The sequence below is a fragment of the Lycium barbarum genome, chromosome 11, assembly GCF_019175385.1.
Source record: "Lycium barbarum isolate Lr01 chromosome 11, ASM1917538v2, whole genome shotgun sequence".
Classification (NCBI taxonomy): Eukaryota; Viridiplantae; Streptophyta; class Magnoliopsida; order Solanales; family Solanaceae; genus Lycium; species Lycium barbarum.
The window spans coordinates 121,206,229-121,231,205 of NC_083347.1; the positions used below are offsets into that span (position 1 = coordinate 121,206,229).

At 33.3% G+C, this 24,977-nt stretch overlaps 1 pseudogene; it reads right to left on the minus strand.

Annotated features, from left to right (window-relative positions):
- Positions 1 to 17,631: 17,631 nt before the first annotated feature.
- LOC132620232 (probable LRR receptor-like serine/threonine-protein kinase At3g47570) lies at positions 17,632 to 23,755 on the minus strand (annotated as a pseudogene).
- Positions 23,756 to 24,977: the final 1,222 nt, after the last annotated feature.

The window sequence follows — 24,977 nt, forward strand, 5'->3', positions numbered from 1 at the left end:
AAAAGTTATGATCAAAGTAAATACAAAAATTGCATATCTAAAAAAAAATTAAAAACACATTTCAATTAATGAAGCACGCATTCTAATTCCAATTGAGCTCATAGACGTAGCATCACTGGTTTTTTGACGACTAAGATAGTTTCTAATTGGTAAATATGCTTGAGTCTCTTAGTTTCCGCTTTTTCTTTAATTTGCTATTGGAAGCTTGTCAAGAACTGAAAATTAATAATAAATGCTTTGATTCAATAATTCTCGTCAGAACTCAGAGGTGAAAACAACATTTTTGACAAATGAATGGCTATTCTACATGATATTACTAAGTTTATGGAGTATATGGACCTATTATGACACTCAAAGATACAGACTACCAATCCGGGGTCGTGTTGAGTGCTTCGGTTCAATGTTAATTAGCCCTCCCATATTTTGTCTTTGAAAAAGAAAATGTGTTTTGATTTTTAATTAGGAGTACATTCTTGCATGTCTTTCTGCTTTGTTTTTTCAAGCTTGAAATCTACATTACTGTGAATAGGTGAAAATAATACTATACTATTAGCGGTTGATCTAATTAGTAGGAGGGTTGTTTGTGTGTGCAACACAATTAACTACAATTTATTTTTTGAAAAAATAAACGCAAGACGATTGAAATATAAAAACAGATAAGCACTAACAATTTTTTTATATTACGGAATATATTCAATCTGGCGTATTAATTAATTAAATTGCTTGAACAATAAAAGAATACTAAAACTTGAAGGACTTAAATGTGCTTTTATTCCAAGAATATAGAAAATTGAAAAGTAAAAACAAAATTAATCAATCTGAAACAGTAAAAATTGAACTGCGCTATATATATGATACCCCATATCAATCTTCACCTTATCACTTTCTTCTAACATTGTCTTATTACTAAGCTTTAGAGCAAATTGACACAAGGGAGTATCACTAGCAAGCTTCAAGCTGCCCAGTGCCTCACAGAATACACAATTTTGTGTAGCACCAAGGTATGTGGTAAGAAAATTAGTGCCAGGATCAAATGGAAAGCTACTACCGACAAATTCAGCTTTCATGTGTTCATATTCAGCCCCTTAGGCACCAAGCATACAGGTGGTTGTCCGAATAGGCGAGAAAGAAACTTTGCAACCTCGGCACACTCGTTTTTTAACTCTAGTTTGGTGCTAAGTGATGTGAATCTCTCATACTGGTTTAATTTTTCACATTCAATAGATATAAGCACAATGAAATCAGCTTGAAAGTCTTGCCCAGTATCAAACCAAGCATCCACATAACTACCAAATGGTATAGCCCCTAGTATTGGTTCAGGCTCAAAATGGAGATTTGAGTATGCCCTCATATGACAGCAACAAGAAGTATCAAGTCTAGAGAACTTGTGTAAAGGGATATTCATTTGCGCAATGAGTACTCGACCAGTAGGAAGCTTCTCACCTGAGAGTTCATATTTGTTGTGTCGCCCGGTGCCATGGGAGAGAACATAAGGTTCAGTGATGGTGAACAAGGTTTGGCTATGGACCGGATAGAGATATGGAGACATGTAGATTGATAGAGACTGGAACAGGTAACAACCTTAATGATTGGTGCAAATTCCTCTTCGGTATATTTATCTCCTTTAAATTGGTCAATAGCACCCAGATGTTCTGGAATCACACTATTTGAACCTTCAAATAGCACTTTAACATCGCTTCCCTCCCCGGACTCTCCATCTTCCAATTCAGGATCCATGGAAGAGGTAATGACATTTGCCTCTGAAAGTGCACAGCGGCTGCAAGTGGTTCAGCGTTGGAGGGCACCTCCTTACCTGAAACTTCTACAAACTCATCTATAATGTTGGTGGCTGCAATCTCAGATTGACAACTCTGGTACTTTAAAATCATCAATATCACCATTTTGACCGTCTTTAGTGAAGAATTTCATGGTATTCCAGTGTGTGAATGACACCAGTTTTTGTGAGGGAATTTATCAAACACTTGATGGGCATGATCATAGTCCAAAGTTCTTGCACCATTTTTCGAATTTCTGAAAGATCATTCGAGATGAACTCCTGAACACCACGAATCGATTTCGCGAGATACTTGAGTATTTGGTCCTCCATGAGAGACCTCTCAATGGAAGCACCAATGAAACAATACACTAGCTATTACATTTGGTTACCTTTCACGTAACTGATGTGTAAAAATATTTACATTATCAAGAATGGCGAATTTTTTTCCCAAGTAAGAGATTTTAAAGGAGTTAGCTAGTTATTGTATTACTATATTATCGTTTAAATATTTAGATGAGATCGATTAATATATATTCAAAGATAGCTATGTGGCGAAGTGGGTGCAGGGCAGGGCAGGACAAGACAAAGGCTTTGCACGAAGGGGCATGTTAGTCTTTAAGGGGGTGGGGTGGGGAGGGAGGTCAAGACAACAGAGTCGCGTTGCGAGTCGATGTGTTCACTGCGTGGAAACTACTTGATCACCAATTAAATACTATGTATAAATCTTGACTTGAACTTACAAAATAGAATTTCTTATTGCAGCAGGATTAACTAGGCAAGTTCTTTAACCTAGATTTGTGGCTTAAACAGAAATGTAGTTAATCATCTTGTTTAATTAATTTACAGATATTATTAACGTATTCTTGTTATTCTGATTTCATAAAAGTATAGGCATTAGATTGTTTCTGATGATTTGCATTAGATTGTTTCTGATGATTTTTCTTGCATAAAAGATTGTTCCTAATGGTTTAATTGCGAGCACTGAAGTGTGACATCTGCTGCCTATTGTTTTCTTGAAGCTGGATTCATTAGGAATATCTAAGGTAAACTAGTGTATTAGTCCGCGCTTTGCACGATCGTAAAAGACCGAATTAGCGCTTAAGATGAGATAAATATTTCATTATCCAATGAGTCACAAAAATATATAATTTGTAAAAGCTGGTCTTCAATCATATTTTGACTAGCTTAATAAATCAATCAACTTAAATTCACATGCTCAATTAAATTGAAAATCTAAAAGAATGATTAGATTTGAATGGTAAACACATGAAATATGACTAAAGATAGTGAGCAATATGTATTATATATGTATAGTATGTCTATAATCATATATAATCAGTATATAATTTATGTATAACGACTAAAAAAATAAATAGTTATTCATGCCTTCCTATTTGTGTATAGATCCCTATGATCACAAGTATGACCTTACTAAGGAAAGTTTAAATATAAAGGAGAGTAGAACACGAAGATGTTCAAGGAATTCAACATATAGTACAACACGTAAAAAACATTACCCATCTACATGGTGTAACTATTCCACGAAGAGATGTCCTGAATTGCAATGACCAAGGGTGGCTTCGTCACTGAATGTGACATTATCACTATCTTAAAAAACTAAAAAGCAATATCTCACCTAGATGCTTGATCAAGGTAGATATAGAGAAGGCTTATGATACAGTTGATTGAAAATCCATAGAGCAGGTGATGGAAGGGTTGGGATTTCCTTATAAATTTGTTAGATGGGTTGTTGAATGTGTCTCTACTGTCTCTTATGCACTGGTGATTAATGGAGAACTTACTACACCTTTTGATGCTGCTAGAGGTTTGAGGCAAGGGGACCCCATGTCCCCTTTTCTCTTTGTTTTAGTAATGGAGTACATCAGTAGAAACCTGAAGGATCTGAGCAAGAATAAGAAATTCAAATACCACCCTAAGTGCCAAAGGCTAGACATCACCCATCTCAGCTTTGCAGATGATTTGCTGTTGTTTGCCAAGGCGATCTTTCATCAATGTCTTTACTTCATGAGAAGTTTACTTTGTTTACTGCAACTTCTGGTCTTCAGGCAAACATTTCTAAAAGTGCAATTTATTATGGTGGAGTAGACCATGTTGAAAGGATCTTGATACAAACTGCTCTGGGATACAGTCAAGGTGCCCTTCCCGTTAAATACCTTGGTATTCCGCTGGATGCTAAGAAGTTGACCATTCTACAATGGCAACCTTTGATTGATACTATAGTGGCCAAGATAGCTTTATGGACAGCCAAAAAGTTGTCATAAGCAAGCAGAATTCAATTGGTGCAAACTGTGATTTTTGGAGTATAGGCTTACTGGGCTCAGATGTTTGTCATCCCGACAATGGTTATGAAAGCCATTCAATCATACTGCAGGAGTTATATATGGTCAGGCTGTCACGCCCCGAACCATGGCCTTGACATAACACGGCACTCGGTGCCTGACTGCATGTGACCGAGCGAACCACATGACTTGCTGAATCATCATGATGCATAACATAAGCGGAATATAACGTGAATGCATGATGAACCTTTATAAAACATAGTAAGTCATAATACTTAATAAAATACTTGTTTAAACATAAGTGAGCCAAAATGGCTATACGACTCCAAATGTATGACATGACATAACTGACTTGTCTAGTCTATGAAACCTCTATCATGAGTCTGACTGGAAAACATACTTACCGGGACAAGGCCCCCAGCATACCTTTAGATGCATAATTAATCATAAAATAAAAGTTGACTAAACCCCGAATGAGATGGGGCTCACCAATAAGCTGATACGAATGTTGTCCTACTGAGCAGACGTGTCGTCCTGTATATCAGTACCTGCATCGTGAAATGCAGGCCCCCGGGCAATAAAAAGGGGACGTCAGCACATTGAATGTACTGGTATGTAAAGCAACCGAGAGAAAAAACATAGGACATAGAACAACATGATAAGAACTGAAACTGAAAACTTGGACATGAACATGTGCATGAGCATGAGTATATATATATTTATAACATGAGTAAAACATGATAAGTAGGGAGAGCATTTCATAAACCGACACATGATATCACCACGTGGATACGTGGAGTCTGGTACCTCGCCGGACCAGCAGAGCCCCTATACCTTGCCAGGGTATAAGGTAATAACGTACCTGATGGAACCATTCAGTGTGAAATTAAGGTATCGTCCTAACTGGGCGGAGCGATCCTTGTCCTATGGTGGCTACATAGTTTCAAGCTATCTGAGCCTTCTCGGTAATTCGTGCAACTCCCAAAAACATGAACATAATATAGTTGGCTAAAAAGCCCATGACTTTCGTGAATTTACTTGTACTTGTCTTGAAATCATGATTTCACGAAATAACTTGTAAACATGGTTTCATGAAATAACTTGTAAACATGGTTTCATGAAATAATCTTGTAAACATGGTTTCATGAAATAATCTTGTAAACATGGTTTCATGAAATAACTTGTAAAATAGTTTCATAAGATAACTTGTCATAGTCTTGCAAACATGTTCTTGATTCATGAGTAATAAGAATATTTCGTAATCATATATATAATTGACTTGAAAACATGTTTGTAACTTGCTAGATAAAATCATAAGGTCTCATGTAAACATAATGAGAACACATGAGGAAGAATTCATGATTCATGGATTAAGCTGAGGTTCCTAATAACCGTAATAGAATATTAGGAATACAATAACGAATATAGATACAAGATTCATGTACATAAATACATAAATACGGGCTATCAATATGTTGGGTTTAATGCCCTTGGATTTGAACTTCATGGATATCAAGGAACGGAGCATGGGGAAGAACGTGGAGATTCCCACATGTGGATGGAAGTTCTACATACCTTAACTTCCCGCTTTTGAGCGTATCACAATGTCCTTCAATCCCTTCAACTTCAATCTATAGCAATACAAGCCATAGGGATTCTATATTAGCAACAATATCCATGTTTTGTTCATCTAAGCATTTTATCAAACACTTAGTGGGCATGAAGCTCTATAACCCTCATTAATGGTGTTTTCTTCACCCAATACCCATTCTATTAATTCTAGCTAATTCTGCAATCTCAATTAGATGTAATTAACATCATTCTTCATCAACCATATGAATACAACAATCCCAAGTCAACAATCCAACAACTCTAGCATAGTTCATATAATTCTCTTTATCAAACCCAATTATTATTCTCCCAAGAATTCATCAATTCACAACCATAAATGATTAGGGAGTAGAAACATTACCTTTCAAGAGTAGTAATCACGAAATCAACACCCCCAAGTTCGATCCTTAGCTTAGAATGACGGCAACAACTTGTACTACACTTTATCCTTCACGAGCTTCGGGATTCGGGGCCTTAAACTTGGTTGATTTTCTACTTTCTCTCTCTAATTTCCCCTCTATCTCACTTCCTCTCTCTAAAATCTGAAGTTATGGGAAAAAATGGGGCTGCTAGGGTTACATTTCCCTTATATACCAAGGGGAAATGGGTTTGACCCAACTTGAAAACGGGTTGGGACCTTTCTGTCTTAAAACGTCCATATCTCCCTATCCCAATGTCGCCTATGAATCCACAACCTATGGTTGGAAAGGTATTTCAATTATATACAACTTTAGTTCTTTGAGTTTTCCCAAATTCCCAATTTATGATAGGGTTATGGCCTCCCGAAGTCAGGTGACCCGAAACGTACATACGGACCAAGATACGGTCACTGTTACAGTCCCGTAACACAAAGGACGGACCGTAACTTGGTACCACAACTTGGCGAAAATTTCCAGTGAGGTTCTGGAAATTTTTGGTGTGTTACGGTCCACTGTTACGGCCCGTAACACGAAGTACGGCCCGTAACGTCACCGTTAAGCTGGCAGAATTTCCAGCGAGCATGCTTCAGTAAAATGGGAAAAACTCTTTGCACAGATGTCCGTTTGACCCCCATAATATACCGTTGGAAAGCTATTTCAAAGGCTACAACTTTCATCAAGGAAGTTTTTCCAAATTACCAACGGATTTTCACGAAAATCGACTGGAAGACAGACGTATCGAAAACTTAGCCGATTCTATAGGATTTCAAGTGCCTTACTATTAGCCATATTGAGACGATCATAACTCCTTGCTCCGATCTCTGCTTGGCTTGGTCCTTACATCGTTAGAAAGGTATTTCTACATACTACAACCTCATTGGGGTTAATTTCCCAAATTCCAAACCGATCAAGGAGTTATCGCTACCCGAAATAGGCCTATCAACCATTTTCGCAAAACGTTCAAACCTTCAGTGTTTCCACTAGAACTCTAATGATATGAGCTTAAACTTAGTTCCAAGATGCGGGGTGTTACACAGGCACCAATGCCACTACTAGGAAAACTCTGGTTTCATGGGATAAGATGTGCCTTCTGAAAACTGCAAAGGGCTACAATCTTAAAATCTGGAACAAAGCTGCAGTATTCAAGATGTGTTGGGACTTGTCCACTAAACAGGATAAACTATGGATCAAATGGATCCATAGTTACTATATCAAGGATCAGACCATGGAGGAATTGAAGGTGTTGCAATAGGCAAGCTGGATGGTGAGGAAGATACTTGGTGCAAAAGCTCTTCTACCCCTCTTTCATATGTCTACTGGTGGTCAGAGAAGTATAATCAGGCAAGTCTATCTTAAACTACTTGGTGATCACCCTAAAGTGGCGTGGAGGAGTCTCATATTTCAAAATCTGGCAAGGCCAAAGGCCATTTTCACTTTATGGTCGCAACAACAGGGTCTACTACTCACAGTAGATAGATTGTTGAAATGGGGACTGGTGATGGATCCGGTATGTTCATTATGCAAACAGGCTCCTGAAACTAAAAAATCATGTGTTTGCAGAATGTCCTTTGTATGATATAATTACAATTAATTCAAGCGTATCACGGTAACAAATTAATAGAAAAGAGAGATCTCATCTAACTTAAGGATTGATATAATTGATTCAAGCATAACACGGCAATAAATTAAATTGAAAAGATTAGAGAGAACAGTACACATAAGAGTACATAGAACTTTGAGGATTTAAATTAGACAAAATCTAATACGATCCTCAATCCTTGATAGTTTACCCAAATGATAAAGCAAGAACTAAAAATATAACTACGTGCAGCACAGAGCATAGAGCAATTTATAGTTAGCAAAACCTAGCCAACATCTTACACTCTTTTCTTGGAGTCCCTTGACCTTTTAAATTTGATATGAGTACTATATATATAAATGAGAATCTCCTATTTTGTCGTCCTCACAATGCCAATACAATCCACCAAGCTTCTACACGTGGCTGCTTTGTTTTTCATTTTTTTTTCCCTCAAGTTTATCCCTACGTGGGCTTTGTATTTGGTGTATACCAAATTACACTGTTAGTCACGATATTAAATTTAGGAACAAAATTAGCATAGTTCTTAGATTTCTTCAATAATAGCAGATTTTATTTCTTTTTGGCACATTTACATCTGGTTATTTATTCCCTAAATTTAGGATTCACATTTAAAATTATTCCACTAAACGAGGGACTGTAGCCCACTTTAGTTTACATTCGTTTCCTCAATGTTTTCACGGAGTTATTTATGGCAGTGAGACTCTATTTCTCTCTCCTCTTTATTAACATTTAATTATGAGTATAACTCATTATACCAATAATATAATGAGTATATAATTATAATAAGAGTTGTATATTACTAATTATACTAGTAATTAGTTATTAATACTGGGTATAAATAATTATACCAAAAATATTATGAGTAAAATTATAATATGTGATATATATTACTAATTATACTAGTATATATATTTGGTATAGTTTATAATATATTTACAGAAAGAAAATATATCATATGTATTGTCTATATATATAAGAAGTATATTGTTTGCATACATATAATTTTTTAAAATATATACTTAGTATAATATACATATTATACTGAACATGTGGTGCATAAACTGAAATATATTAAATTTACCAATATGCATTACAACGAAATATTCTGCTAAAAATTATTAGTATTCTATGAATACGTGGTAAAACAATTATGTACTATGCATGTGTATGCAGATTACTTATGGCAAATTTCTTCTTTGGAAGAGAGATAAAAGATAAGGAAACCCATTTCTTTAATTGAGAGTAAAATTAGCATCGCATTTCCTAATATTTTGGAAAAGGATTAAGATAGTTGTCACGGAATTCTCTCGCAGAATGCTAATCAAATAATACTGCTACAATTTTGAAAATATGTTCAAAATATTTCCCATTTATGTTTTTTTCCTTTGATATTTTAGTAACTTCCTGTGAATCTTAATGGGTCCTTTCTGCTTCCTGTCCATATTTTGTCGTTATTGTTAATTTTTATATTTAGTTATTAAAATAAATAATATTTTACTTCCTTTGTCCTGATTTAAGTATCTTAGTTTACTAAATATAGAGTTTAAAAAATAAAAAGAGACTTTTGAATATTGTGGTCCTAAATTAAAGATGTGTATAATGTTCTTAAATATTCTTTGAATTTTGCGATTATAAACTTGCAATGCAGGATGTTCATAATGTCAACTTACAAAATATAGAAAGAGACACTCTTTTTGGATAGACAAAAAGGAAAGTAAGACACTTAAATTGTGACAGGGAGAGTACATAAATTAGTATTCTCTCCGTCCCAATTTATGTGGCACCTTTCAGATTTCGAGATTCAAACAAGTCTTTCTTTGACCGTAATATTTTCATATCTCTTTTTAATATTCTTAATTATCAACTACTGTGATTTATAGTACTTTTTAAATTTGTAAATTTTATTTCAAAAAACTTAAAGATTTCATGGCCAATTCATAGTCAAAAGTAAATCGTTTGACTCTCAAAATATGAACTGTGCAACACAAATTGAGACAGAAGAAGTAGTTTTTTTCTTATTCAAATTTACCCTTGTTTAGATGTGTGAATTTTTACATAACCAAGAAATCATATTAAATTGATACTATTTAATTAAGGGCAATTTAATGAAAATAATTCTTACTTTCTAGGAGTAAATGATTTCTTAAGGGGCATGACCAAGCTAAAAACTCTATATAATATGGACCTAGAGGTATATTAGATTACCCTTTGCTTTTTTGATAAAATTTAGGCAAATTTGGAGCCACATTTTTCTTTCCAACTCGAGCATTTATTAGTTTTTACTAATTACTCTCTTCTGTTTTAATTTATGTGATACTTTTCGTTTCGCGAGAGTCAATTTAACTAAAACTCAAAGCTAAATTAAATTAGACCAATTTCATATTTTATATAAAATTTAAATATTTTAAAACTATGAAAAAAGTCACTATATATTGCAATGAGAATTAACATTTTAAGCTTAATAGAGAATTACATTAATTCTTGAGATTCATTTAATGAATTTGGTTTTCTCCCTTAATTTCATAAAAAACTAAGCTTAAATTAGCACATTTAACTAGAATAATCTCTTGCCAAATGAAATATCATGAGTGAAATTAAAACTTAATAAATACCAAAAGAAATAATTATTTATATCCATAAATAGAGAAATTAAATGCTCACAAATTCGTAAAACCATCAATATTTTTTATTTATGATTTCACCGAGTGGTAATTATTTTATATAATTTAAGTGTTACTTACAAAATGTCAGTTCATTTTTGTCCCTTTGGGATTTGCTAATTTTCCTGCCAAACATTCTTCTTCATACATAATTTTTTTTTTAAGATTATCTAATTAGGTGACTGAGAAACTTTAATTCCCCCTCCTTTTTAATTTGTTTGTCTGATTTTAACTTGACATGAAGTTTAAGAAAGTAAAAAAAAAAAATTGAATCTTATGATCTTAAATTAAAAATATGTAGAATGTATCAAAATGTCCTTTAATCTTGTGGTGTTACAAATGCAATATGAAAAATTATAATTAAAGAGTTGCCAAAAAGAAAAAGAGGCATCTTTTTTACACGGAGTAAAGTACAAACAAATTGAAACATATGGAGTAATTATGAGGTACTAAATTATATTAATTATGTAGTGAAAAAATATAATAATGCATACTATATAGTACTTCTTTGGTTAAACTATTACTACTTTTATATCTTGTGTTTGGGCCCGGGCTTAGCATGGGCATCGTGGAACTAGTATGTATCATAGAAAGAGAATTGGGAAAATGAGGTTGTGATGACTGACGAAGAGTCACCCGCAAGGGTGGCTCAGTTGGTTGAGCATGGACCTTTCATAATGGAGGTCTCAGGTTCGAAACCCCCTGCCTACGATAGCAGCAGATTTGCTTTCTGGGTCGAGCTCGTCGCACGAGGTTGCTTAGTGCGAGTTATCTCTCCTGTGTGGTTTGTGAGCTATTGCACAGGAGTTGGGTTTACCCTGTGCGCAAGTGCGGATTTACCTTTGCTCGAGGGGTGTCACGTGACACTGCTTCATCAATTTTTTTTACCAGATATACATATATAAAAAATAAATAAAATCAAAATACAAGGTAAAAGTACTAAATATGACACTGCTTATACACAAAGTAGCGCGCGGCCTAACGAAAAACTGCAACTAAGCCAAATTGTAAAGTGACAGTTGGAAGCAGGGGCAGAACTAGGTAGGCAGAACCCCCTCGGTGCAAAAATTACACTGTATATACAATGTTAACATTAAAATTACTCTTATATATATATATATAGAGAGAGAGAGAGAGTAGATGTTGAACCCCCTTGGCTTCTTCATGTATTTACTTCTTCATATTTTTGAACCCCCAAGATGAATATCCTGGCTCCGCCATTGGCTGGAAGATAATATTATTTGTGCTTATGTTGGGCCGGTTTGGTTCAGAGAATACTTTTAATTTCTTCTCAAATCAGGGGTCAGGTCCTGCTTATTTAACTCTCTATTAATCTTAATATTTTAGGAAGTCTTTACATGATGAAATTTTAAGAACGAGTATAGTGTATGCCGTAAAATCGAGTATTCTAATACTTTTCCTGTACACAAAAATAGAAAAAGATGCTTGATTAATTCATAAAAAATAAATCAACAGTGAGAACACAATTATATCAAGGAACAAATGTTACAATCCAAAAATTTGTAGACTTCTGCAATTTTTCATTAGAGGTTATACATACAAAGTCAAATTTCATTATTTAGAATGTCCTTAAGTAATATCTTAATTTTTTTCGTCATTTTTAATATTCAAATTCTTAAGTAATGAGATCATTTATGATCGCGCGAAGCTCGGGCAGATTACCTAGTGTAATATATACATACGAAAAAAATTATGATCAAATTAAATACAAAAATTACATATCTAAAAAATTTAAAAACAAATTTCAACAAAGCACGCATTCTAATTCCAATTGAGCTCATAGAAGGAGCATCACAGGTTTTTTAACGACTAAGCTAGTTTCTAATTGATAAATATGCTTGAGTCTCTTAGTTTCCGCTTTTTCTTTAATTTGCTATTGAAAGCTCATCAAGAACTGAAAATTAACGACTAAGCTAGTTTCTAATTGATAAATAAATGCTTTGATTCAATAATTCTCGTCAGAACTCAGAGGCGAAAACAACATTTTTGACAAATGAATGGCTATTCTACATGATATTACTAAGTTCATAGAGTATATGGACCTATTATGACACTCAAAGATACAGACTACCAATCCAGGGTCGTGTTGAGTGCTTCGGTTCAATCTTAATTAGCTCTCCCATATTTTATCTTTGAAAAAGAAATGTGGTTTGATTTTTAATTAGGAGTACATTCTTGCTGCTTTGGTTTAATTTTCAGGCTTGAAATTCTACATGACCGTGAATAGGTGAAAATGATATTATACTATTAGCAGTGTTGATCTAATTAGTAGGAGTGTTTTTTATGTGTGCAACCCAATTAACTACAATTTATTTTTTGAAAAAACAAACACAAGACGATTGAAATATAAAAACAGATAAGCACTAAAAGTTTTTTTATATTACCGAATATATTCAATCTGGCGTATTAATTAATTAAATTGCTGGAACAATAAAAGAATACTAAAACTTGAAGGACTTAAATGTGCTTTTACTCTAATCTTGATGTAGTATACAAAATATTTAGCTCCAATCTTGCCGGTGATTATGCCAGCCTGCTACAATTGTGTGATGCCCTATACGAAATACATGTAAGTAAATAAACATTTTTTTCTAGGAGACTCATATAACATTTATGTAAGAGAAAGAAGTTACCCTACCGAGTGCTAAGCCAAAAGCTAATCTTCAAAATATTTTTCATGATCAACATTCTTCCTTTAACTTCTCTCCTGAGAATTAACGTACGATAACACTCCAAATATAGATCAATTTACGTACATAATACATAATTCTATCCTAGTTAATATAAATAATTGAAACAAATAAAATAATTTATCTAAATCTATATCTATATATAATATAAAGCTAGGCAATAGAAAAGCGATGTGTCACCTCTCTATGGCCAAGGATTCTATTTATTTTTTTTCTCATTTTTTTCCTCACCTTAAATTAAAAAAAGACACGAAAAAATTACTCACTTAATTCTATTAATTACACGTTTTAATTCTGTTAAATACACCTTTACCTCTTTCTCTATAACCATTGTTTAATGGTACTCTTCGACTGCACTTGCCTCCCCCCCCCCCCCCTCCCGCCCCACACCCCAAACACTTTTTCTATTTCATCTTTTCATTTATCTTATTTTTAAAAAAAAAAATACACATATGTAACTGACCTCTTTATTGAGGGTTTATGGCTTTTCAAATCCATAACCCCCAATTATTAACGTGTTATAAATTGCATTTTTCTTTTATCTTTTTGCTCTCAACAAATTGCATCTTCACCATTTACGTGAGATATGAAACATGGCCTTGGGGGGACATGGCTTTATTTTGAAGTTCTCTTCTGCCAAAGCATGAAGCATGCAAGATGACACTGTTTGTAGAATGTAGATGCAGAACAAATTGGTGGACATTTTCCTCTGCCAAAGAAAACATTTATCATTTTGCCTGTAGCATTTTTTTTAACAGTACTAGATTTAAGTCTATTCGTCCTATATTTTCTGCCTTTTCTTATTTCATATGTATGTCATTCCTTATATATTTATTTTTTCCCCATGTATTTTCTATGCAATCGGAAAAAGTTCTGCATCAACAAGAAAATTTTATATATAGAGGTATGAACTTACTTCTTTTTTTTAATCTTTTAGACGTAGCTAACATAGAGATGGAATTAGAGTCAAGTCGTGGGTGTTAGAAATTAGAGATTTTAGTTACACCATCTATTTGTGTTTCTTTCTATGTATGAACTTATTTTTTAGACGTAGCCATTAAAGCCAAGTGGTGGGTGTTAGAAATTGGAGATTTTAGTTACACCATATTGATACCGAGAGTTGCTAAATTGCTACACCAATTTGACTCAAATTTGGCCACACTTATGTAAAAACCACCATATCCTCTATTGTACAATTTTAAATTAAGATAAATTTTGAGAAGAAAAGATAAAAATGACATGAAGTAAGCAATAAATTATTAAATTTGACCTAAATAGTCATATGAATTTACCCCATTTGGGCCATTGTGGTCAAAATAGTGTGGCAAAAAGACCTAATTGATATCTATATATGTTTCTTTCTTTTGTTTCCTATTTTTATTCTATATTTAATCTTTTTAGTATTTTAATTGTTTGGTTTAATTTCTTTGTTGAATCTATTGTGAGAATACCTCACCGTTTAAGAAGAACCCACTATTTCTTTTTTAATTTCTTTTATTTACTTAGATTTTCGATACCTAGAAATACAGTTTCTTATTTCACAGTGAAATGCCTTAAAAAAAAGAAGCAAAATTCAAAAAATAGAAGTAAAGTTGTTGAACTTATAAAGCTCCAATAATTCTAAGCACGGTGAATTTGTCATCTATGTTGGTTAAACTATGTAACTTCGTTCAAAGGATTTCAAATTTACCAACAAGATAAATCGATTCATGTCCGGAGTGGAGCAATATTTCACAATGTTACTGCGGAATGAGGATCGCATGGATAAGTACTATTATTTTTTCTCATTTTTTTCCCTTTCTCTATTTTTTATGCATCTTATTGTAAGATTGCCAGTCTCAATTTACCAACAAGATAAATCGATTCATGTCCGGAGTGGAGCAGTATTTCACAATGTTACTGTGGAATGAGGATCGCATGGATAAGTACTATTATTTTTTCTCATTTTTTTCCCTTTCTCTATTTTTATGCATCTTATTGTAAGATTGCCAGTCTAAATTTACCAACAAGATAAATCGATTCATGTCTGGAGTGGAGCAGTATTTCACAATGTTACTGCGGAATGAGGATCGCATGGATAAGTACTCTTATTTTCTCTCTCTTTTTTTTTCCTTTCTCTATTTTTTATGCATCTTATTGTAAGATTTCCAGTCTCAATTTACCAACAAGATAAATCGATTCATGTCCGGAGTGGAGCAGTATTTCACAATGTGACTGCGGAATGAGGATTGCATGGATAAGTACTATTATTTTTTCTCATTTTTTTCCTTTTCTCTATTTTTTATGCATCTTATTGTAAGATTGCCAATCTCAATTTACCAACAAGATTCATGTCCGGAGTGGAGCTAGTATTTCACAATGTTATTGCGGAATGAGGATCGCATGGATAAGTACTCTTATTTTTTCTCATTTTTTTCCCTTTCTCTATTTTTTATGCATCTTATTGTAAAATTGCCAGTCTCAATTTACCAACAAGATAAATCGATTCATGTCCGGAGTGGAGCATTATTTCACAATGTTACTGCGGAATGAGGATCGCATGGATAAGTACTCTTATTTTTTCCTTTTCTCTATTTTTTATGCATCTTATTGTAAGATTTCTAGTCTCAATTATTATGACTCCAACTTTTTCTTTTATTTGTAGTGTAAAGTTTAAAGTCTGCTCCAATTTTTTCAAATTTCTCATTTGGTTGTTCAAGTACTTATGTTTTAAAAAGTTATATTCTTTTCGTCATTTTCCCTCATTACTATTTAACTCGTGTTTAAAAAACCCAAAACTCACATCTATTTCCCCTGAAATCCTTCAAAATCTCCTACACTAAGGTTTGTGTTGAGAATGAATCTGAATTGTTTTCATTATTCTTGAAACTATATGTTGTAGTTATTATTTCTTGATGGAGTATGTCCCTAATATAAATTGCATTTTTTCAATTGAAATCGGGGCATCTGAGGACTAGAAAAAATTAACCAAATATTGACATCAAATGAGATATCCATAATATTGCTATCCGTTCAAGAAAGAATGCCAACATACTGTTAAAGTTAAGTCATAACAGGTTCATAATTTATTTACATATTATTTCACAGTTTTATCAGCTTGGTCTTATAAAAGGTTGCGCAATTTCAATTTCAACTATAGATTATCGTAACTTCTAATACTCTTTAAACCTGGTGTTTATGTATGTTGTCACCAATGTTTTCGTTTTCGTTTCAGAATAGATGGTAGTTTTCCTAGAAATTTTAGTAGAACTTCCTTTGTGAGGTTGTTGTTGTTGTTTCCTTTTTGTTTAAACTGATAACATTTTTTTAGTATTTAATATTAGAAAAATGTTAATTCGTAAAGTCAACAAAGTTTTATACGACCGCGCGAAGCGCGGATAAGTTTACTAGTAACTAATAATCTACCTTACATATACATATAGAGAGAGCTTAAACTACAATATGAAACAAATTAGGCTTTTAGGCACAAGATGGAAACTGCAAGAATGAATGAGGTCTGAAGATGGTTGTGAGATAACAAATTAGGATCCGAAAACCCAAAGATTTGGTGCACTTCTGGGACTTAACAGAAAAGTGAACTCTTTAAATAACAACAGAGAAAAACTTGGGAGCTATTAGTCTTAGACGTGGGGAGAGGGATAGCTTTTTGGCTTTTACTAATAGGATATTTAATACAAATTAATTACATTAATTATAGGGGAAACAACGACTATAGAAGAAGATAAGAAAGCATGGACATTAATATATACTAATCATTCAATTATTTGAAAATTAAAATGAATGTAGGCGCATGAACAGGAAAATGAGCACAAAACGGTTGCACATGAATGAGCACAAAACGGTTGCATATGGAATAGACATTAACACGTATTAATTGTTCCTTTAATTGGATAGTAAATATGATTGTGCTCTTTCTAAATATTACCTTCAAATTATAGAAGAGAAAATCTGAAAAATAATGAAAAAAGGAAAAAAAAGGAAAAAAAAAAAAAGATAAAGACATTTCTAGGCATTAGAGAGTGCCACCTCACCGTTTTCATTCCCAGCTTTATAGATATATATAGATGTAATTAAAAAGGTAGCTTTTAGGATTTTTAAATTTGAAAAAAATATCAAAGTTTAGATGAAAGTGAGCAGACTACAATAAGTGCTTTGACAGATACATGGAACTTGCCAGTTAATTTATTTATTCATCATTTAATTGATCATTTATCATTTATTGGTATGTAAATTTACTATTTGTTGTAAAAATAGTATAGAAATAGTGTTTAGATAAGGGGTTAAAATGTCGTTTAACTTTTAATGGATATTTTGGTAATTCAACTTTTCAACTTAGCTCTTCCCACATTTAGAATAGTAGGATGATGTTTCCATCCTCACAAAAATGTTTGGAGATGCTAAAACATAATGGAAAATGTTGGTCCAACGAATAATACTCGTGCATAAAGGTTGCTATGGAAAGATTGTTCCTAGTAGTTGTATATTGCCCCTTCTGCATAAGCTTGATTTATTTAAAATACGAAGAAAAATAAAGTTTAACAAAACAACACAGCTCAGGACTTGTCCAGAGGAGTCGTGCCAAAATGTACAGTTAGAATGTGCCACCATGATAATAAAGCAAATTTGTGATCTAGACAATAATACTTAGAGAATACACCAAAAAACATGAAATAGAAAGAATTATTTTCATCTCTTAGTTGTGATCCACCAATTTGCAACGTTGATTTTAAGAGGAAAGTATTATGATTTATTGTAATTAGGATTTCAAAAGTGCTAAAATAAAATACATTCTTCACGTCAATACAATAATTTAACAAACATTTGCAACTAAACCAGTAATTTGGAACAAGAGTTTTCAAGAAAATTTCAACATGCGAGAAGTTGAATCCTGATCTTTTGTAGCATCCCCACAAATCTAATGCCACTTTCATGATCAATGTCACACAATCTAACTTCAAGTAATTATCATTTGGTGTTACCAAGTTAGCATCTACAACATCCATTACTGCCTCTGGAAGTGAATTACTCACCCATTGCTTCAAGCTAAGATCTCCTTCGAACATTTCATCATTAGGCTTTCTCCTTGTAAACGTTTCCATCAACATGATCCCGTAACTATAGACATCACATTTTGTTGACACCAATCCATCCAGTCCATACTCTATAGTCAAACAATTAATTTAATGATATAAGATAATTTCTTGGTGGAAAAGAAAAAGGAAAAAACAATGTTCAAAGCAAAGCTAAGAGACATACCCGGTGCAATATAACCAAATGTTGCTAAGGTTTTAGTGTATAAATCACTAACATCTTCACCAAGCAGTTTTGAAATACCAAAGTCGCTTAGGTGGGCAACCACATCATCATCGAGCAAGACATTACTAGGCTTCAAATCACAGGCAGTGTACACCCATGGTGGAGATATTCCAACGCACATGCCACATCTATCATTATGCTTAGTCTCTGCAAGGTGTCTAAGAAGTAGTTGTGTGAATACAGACACTTCTCAAGACTCCCATTAGGCATATGCTCGATCACCAAAGCCTTAAAATCAAGGTTGGAACAACTAGTGATGACTTTGACTAGATTCCTATGGCGAATGCTACGCAAAATTTCACATTCTGTATCAAAATGCTTGGATGACACTTCCAATTGCAGATTGAACACTTTAACTGCAATAGTAGTCCCATTTATGAGAATTCCTTTGTAGACAGAGCCAAAACTCCCGAAACCAATCAGATTACTCTCGCTAAAGGCATCAGTTGCTTCGAGCAATTCGTAGTATGAAATTCTTCCTCTTGTTGCGGTAGACAATGAATCAACTTGTTGAGGTGCTCTTTTACCTCCTCTATACCTTATCCATACGAGCACAAGGGCAGGAACAAATACAAGTGCAATTCCCATCATAAGAAATAGAACTAGAAATTTTTTCCCATTTGATCTATGCTTTGATGAAGTGGGGCATGGTGGGACATTAAATCTCGAAGAACCACACAATGCTTCATTGTAGATGAAAAACTGACTCGAAAGGTTCTTGAAAAGACCTCCCGAGGGTATTTCACCATATAATTTGTTGATAGAAACATTGAAATACTTGAGATTTTGAAAGTTTCTCCAGGGATTTGGGAATGATTCCCGTTATATTGTTATGAGAAACGTCTAAAAATTCCAAACCTATCATGTTGCTCATTGAGTCAGGTATAGATTCTTGCAACTTGTTGTGTTTCAAAGAAAGTTTCTGCAAATTTTGTAATCCTCCAATTTCTCTACGAATTCCATTTGAGAATTAATTCATTGACAGATCCATTTGTATCGCAACCTTTAGATTTCCAATTTCTGCAGGCAAAGAGTCACCCATGGTGTTTGACGATAAGTCAAGAACCACAAGATCTTTAAGATTCCCTATGCTTGTTGGTATATTGGAATTCAATTTATTGGAATGCAGATGTATCTCTCTAAGCGAAGTAACATTCCCTGAACAATTTGGAAGGGATCCTGAAAGTTGATTTTGACCAAAGTAAATGTTACGCATTCTCTGCAAATTACATACACTATCTCTAATAAATCCTGTAAGAGCGTTTTCACTCAAGTCCAAGACCTGAAGGTTTGTCAAGTTGCCAATTGATGTGGGAATCGATCCAACCAAGTTGTTTTCAGAAATATCAAGGGTTAATAAGCTACTTAAGTTCCCAACTTCATTTGGAATTTAGCCGTTGATTTTGCAACCATCGACATAAAACTTTGTAAGAGAACTGGAGAAGTTCCCTATAGAGACCGGAAGCATACCATTTAGAGGGTTGGTAGATAAAATAAGAGATGTTAAGTCTCTGCAATTTGTTAAAGAAGTCAAAAAGCTTAACGATGAATCGCTGGTCAAATTGTTCCCCTATAAGTTTAGGACCTGTAGATGAGTCAAATATCCAAGTGAACTTGGAATCAAACCCGTGAGTTTGTTGCCTGAAAGCGCTAACATAGTAAGTTTTGAACAATTGGAGATTGAATGTGGTATAGCCCCGACAAGGTTGCTGTTTGCAAGATAAACCTGTATCAGTCTTGATATGTTGAAGATTTCCATTGGAAGGTGAACCACTAAAGCTATTAAACCCAAGATCAAGGATCTCCAACTCCACAAGATTGCTTATCTCTTTGGGTATTTCACCTGGAAACACATGTAGAGAAAAAAAAAATGGACAATGAATCTTTTGGACAAAGAATTCGATTCAGCTTTATGAATAATCTTTATTTGAGAGATATTTTTCTTCCTCATTCAAGAAGAGCATATGAGGAAGAATTAAGCCATAGGTTTTGCTGAGAGAAGAAGAAATTAGAGATTGGGTTAGTTGGAAATGGAAAAGAAGAATGGAAGAACGAAGAGGGAAAGAAATGGCAGAAAACAAAAAGGAGAGAGAAAAGAATTTGGGGGTTTTATGATGAAATGACAAAAAAGATCCCTATTTTATTCTGTTGGCAAAAAATATTATGGGAAGGTATATATATATATATATATATATATAGGGTCTTGCTAACCTACTAGATGAACATAGTAGGTCAGGAATGTACCATTTTTTAATTCTCCAAAACACTCTTACTATTTATTGCTAGCACATTAACTATAAGGGCCTTTTTGTCTTCCCACAAATTCCCCAATTCCTTCTCTACAATTTCAATTTGACAAAAAGTTATATTGAACCTGATAATTAGGCGAACCCACTTCAGTTCATCTCGTTTTCATTTTTCCATCTCTACCTAAGGTTAGATTGTTGGCTGGAAAAGTTACTATTCCACAGAATTTGATTGAAATATATAATATGATTTGTTCAACAAAGAAATATTTTTTATGTAGATAAATATCTAGAAATCAAGACCCATTTTCAAGCAATCCTGACTTGTTCTCAAAGATAAATCTATATTCATTATCAGTTACACGATTGTTCATCTTCATTAAATCTCAAAAATTATGTTAAGCTTTTTTTATAATTAAATCTCTAATTTATATCTCAATCAAAATGATTTTAGAATATATGCATGAATCTAGAACTATAAATATGCAGTATGCAAAGCATTGTCCAGATACTAGTTATTTTAAAAGTGGGAACCAAAAAGTTTTAAAGTTGATTACCAAAATGTCCATCAAATATTGAACGACTTTTTTTTTTTACCTTTTGAGCCAGCATTATTTCAAAAATTTATTTGTAAAATGGTGTAAATATACATTTTACAAATATAACAAAAAGAAAAAGTTTGATACAAATAACAAAAAAAAAAATGGAAAATGGGAATTAGAAGATACTAATATTCAACATGTTTGACTTATCCCTCATTTAATAACTTAGTTACCCATAGATATGTTTGTTTCTTTCATCGTCGAGGTTAATAGAGACTAGTAGTATTTTTGCACTGTCTCTTCCTCTAGTCCTAATTAATATTCATAAAATTTTAATTACATTTTATATTTTGTTGTAAAGCTTTACTTTCATCAGCCATCTTCTTATTATATCTTGAATACTAAAAGACAATTGGTAGTCTTGAATGTTATTAACTGCTATTGTTCTCATGGTATTAATTGCCTTCAAAAAATTGCTAAGACCACAGTTGGCAATGAACCCAGATAGATACTATTCCGTTTCAAAAATAAATGGTGTTTAGGCTTTTTAATTTGTTTCGAAATAAGTGGTGCTTTAGGATTTTAAGAAGAAATTAACCTTATTTTTTCAAAATTACTCTTATTTACATAATTAAGAATTATTAAGTAGCTTTTTTAGGAAAGAGGTAAAATTGCATTAGGGATAAGTTAGTAAAAACACTCCTACTTTTCTAGGAAGGAGCAATTTCTTAACAATAGGGAGGGAGTATTAACAAGAATAAATAGCCTTTATTGATCTATGCATGCTCATGTCTCTCTAGCTAGAAGACCCAACTCTTAAAGGAACTTTGAATTACTATAGAAGTTGGTCTGTTGCTTAGCTATCACTCTCAAAGCAGTAAGAAAAAATTAAAATCCGCATATGTTTCTTCTCAGGAATTTTTTCCCTTTTAGATGCTTGTGTGTTGGGTATGGGCGTGAAATATTCCAGAGAAAACATTTACTGCTACTTGATAAAATCATTTGTCAATAGTCACTTTTAGTTGTTGAAATGTAATCATTTGTCAATAGTCACTTTAAGTTGCTGAAATGTATTCTTCAATGCAAATATTTTAATATGGTATTAGTGTGCCACACACGTTTGTCGAAACTAGTAAAATATAAATAAGGGGGACTAGGCCTTACCTTATCAATTTAGTATAAGTTGTATTTTTTGCTATCACTCTGAATACGTACTGGTAAACGTATTTTCACTAAGACCGAGTTCCTGCATCTTGGTTAAGTTGCCAATCTCCTGTCGGTAAGGGTCCCTTGAGATTGTTCCCCCATAGAATAAGAAATTGCAGCGAGGAGATATTGTGTATGGAGATCGGGACTGAGCTGGTAATTTGGTTTCTCTCCATGCATAACTTCACCAAATTAACAAGATTTCCGATTTCTTGTGGAATTATCCCTGCAATTCATGTGTAATAAATTTTTTGTGGAAGTAATTAGATACAATACTACTAGCATTCATAAGATAAAACATACCAGTGAAATGGTTAAATCCGAGAGTCAAACGTTGCAGATTAGTTAATCTTCCAATTTCACTATAGTATTGGTCCATCAAACTCATTATATGTTAAAGACAGTATTTGAAGTTCTGAACAATTTGGCAAGCTTGTAGGCATATGACCATGAAGCTTGTTAAAAGACAGATAAAGCCCTTTGAGTATTGGGAGAGCATTGCATAAACTACTGGGAAGACTTCCTGATAAGCTATTGTTTGTAAATGCAATGGATTCGATTCTAGAACTATTGAAAATTGTCAGTGGTATAGAACCCGTAAGTTGATTATATTGTATGGACAAAAAGTTCATGTTGTAAAGATTGCCGATCCCTTTTGGAATGTTTCCTTGAAGTAAATTGTGAGATATTTCTAAAGTCTCCAACCTTGAGGCATTCGAGAGTGACAGAGGAATAGAGCCTATGAGCTTGTTTACCCCCCAAGTTTAATCTAAGATTTATAAGACTTCCAATTACTTTTGGGATTTGACCATCTATCGAATTGAATTTCAGATTTAAAGTCTCAAGTGTGGAAATATTAAAAAATGATGAAGGGATGGTACCAGTGAAACTATTATTTCTAAGATTTAGAACTTGAAGTTGGTGTAAAAACCCAAACAAGGAAGGAACCTCCCCGCTGAAGCTGTTGAAACTTAAATCAAGAAACTTAAGCCGACGTAAGCGTGCCATTTCTTGAGGCAAATTGCCATAGAAATTGTTGTTTCCCAAGTCAAGAGAAACAAGAAATGAGAGGTTACCAAAATTATGGGGAATTGTTCCTGTAAGAGTCATGTTGGAAAGATTCAAGGACTTCACTCTCTGGTGGCGAGAGCCACAAGTGACTCCAACCCAATGGCAAACAGAAATAAGCGGAAGACCAACTTTCATCTAAGTAGTGAAAGGGGTCCGAACTGATTTCGGATTTCAGGGAAAGAAGAGCTAATTGATCCGTGGTAATGTTGGTATGATTCATGGTTGAACTAGCCATAACGTAGCGAAGCAACAAGAGTGTTAAGAGAAAAAAGGAGAATGTTCTCTTCATAATTGCATAAAGTGGTAGGCTATGGATATGGCTAGTAATGATGTTGGTTTGAGACTTTAAATAGCAATGAGATCTCCTTTTTGGTCCTCCTGATTTTGTCATTCAAACATCTTTTAAGGAAACATGGAAAAAAACTTTTCCTAATTGATTATAGTCATCTCAGGACTAATAACACAACTAAATTGAAGTTCAAAGAAACAAAAAAGTGACTTTAATTTGTTCAAGTGGCAGACCAAGAAAGAAATACAACTAGTTTTTTACTCGAAAAGGAGTCGCCCACTAACTTTAACAACCAAATATAAGAATGAATTGAATTAATGTAGGAAAATATGCTATAATAAGGTGAACCCATAATTTCAATATCACAATGAATTTATAAGAAAGACTATCATTTTTAAAATGTTTTCTTGCGTAAACTACAAATAATTTTCCTCATATCCCTACAGGTGACAGAAAATAAAGGCTATGGGCTAGAAAAAAAAATCACAACAAAGGAAATTTAAGGGACAGATATGAAATTCATAATTTGAAAGGATCTTCTTTAATTATTGTTTTTTTTTGTTTAACACCAGTGAAATTCATCATTTGAATTACCATTAACACTCTGTTTGGAACGTTGTTACTCATTGTTTCATAATGTACTGTATTGTACTGTATTGTATTGTACTGTGCTGTTTTGTAGATACAACGTTTGGATAGACTGTATTATTTGCTGCTGTGTCATAACATATTTTTTGTTTGGATTGAATGTATCGTACTGTATTTTAATTGGTAAGTTTACTAAAATGCCCTAAACTATAAGTTTACAAATTCAGATTTCAAATTCAATCCTAAATAGTTAAGAAACGTCATTAACCACTCAAAATCTTTAAAATTTCACTGGTATAGAAAGTTTGAAGACACCCCACAAACGATTTTCTCACGATGCCGATATTTTTCATATAATCCATAGCTTAAAATGCATAACGAAATAATTGTCAATAACGAAATATTCATGCGGTCCACAAAATCATAAATACTTAAAATTTAAATAAAATTATTCTAAACTTAATCTTCGGGTGACATCATGGTCAATAAAAGAATCTTGCGGTCTTCCTGCGGACATCCCATCAGTGTGCGACACATATCTGCGTTTTTACAAAGAATTTTATCAGTTTTTTCGGATTAATTGGTTTTTTCGATTTTTTTCGGTTTTTAAAAAGAAACACATTGTTCACATAGATGAACAA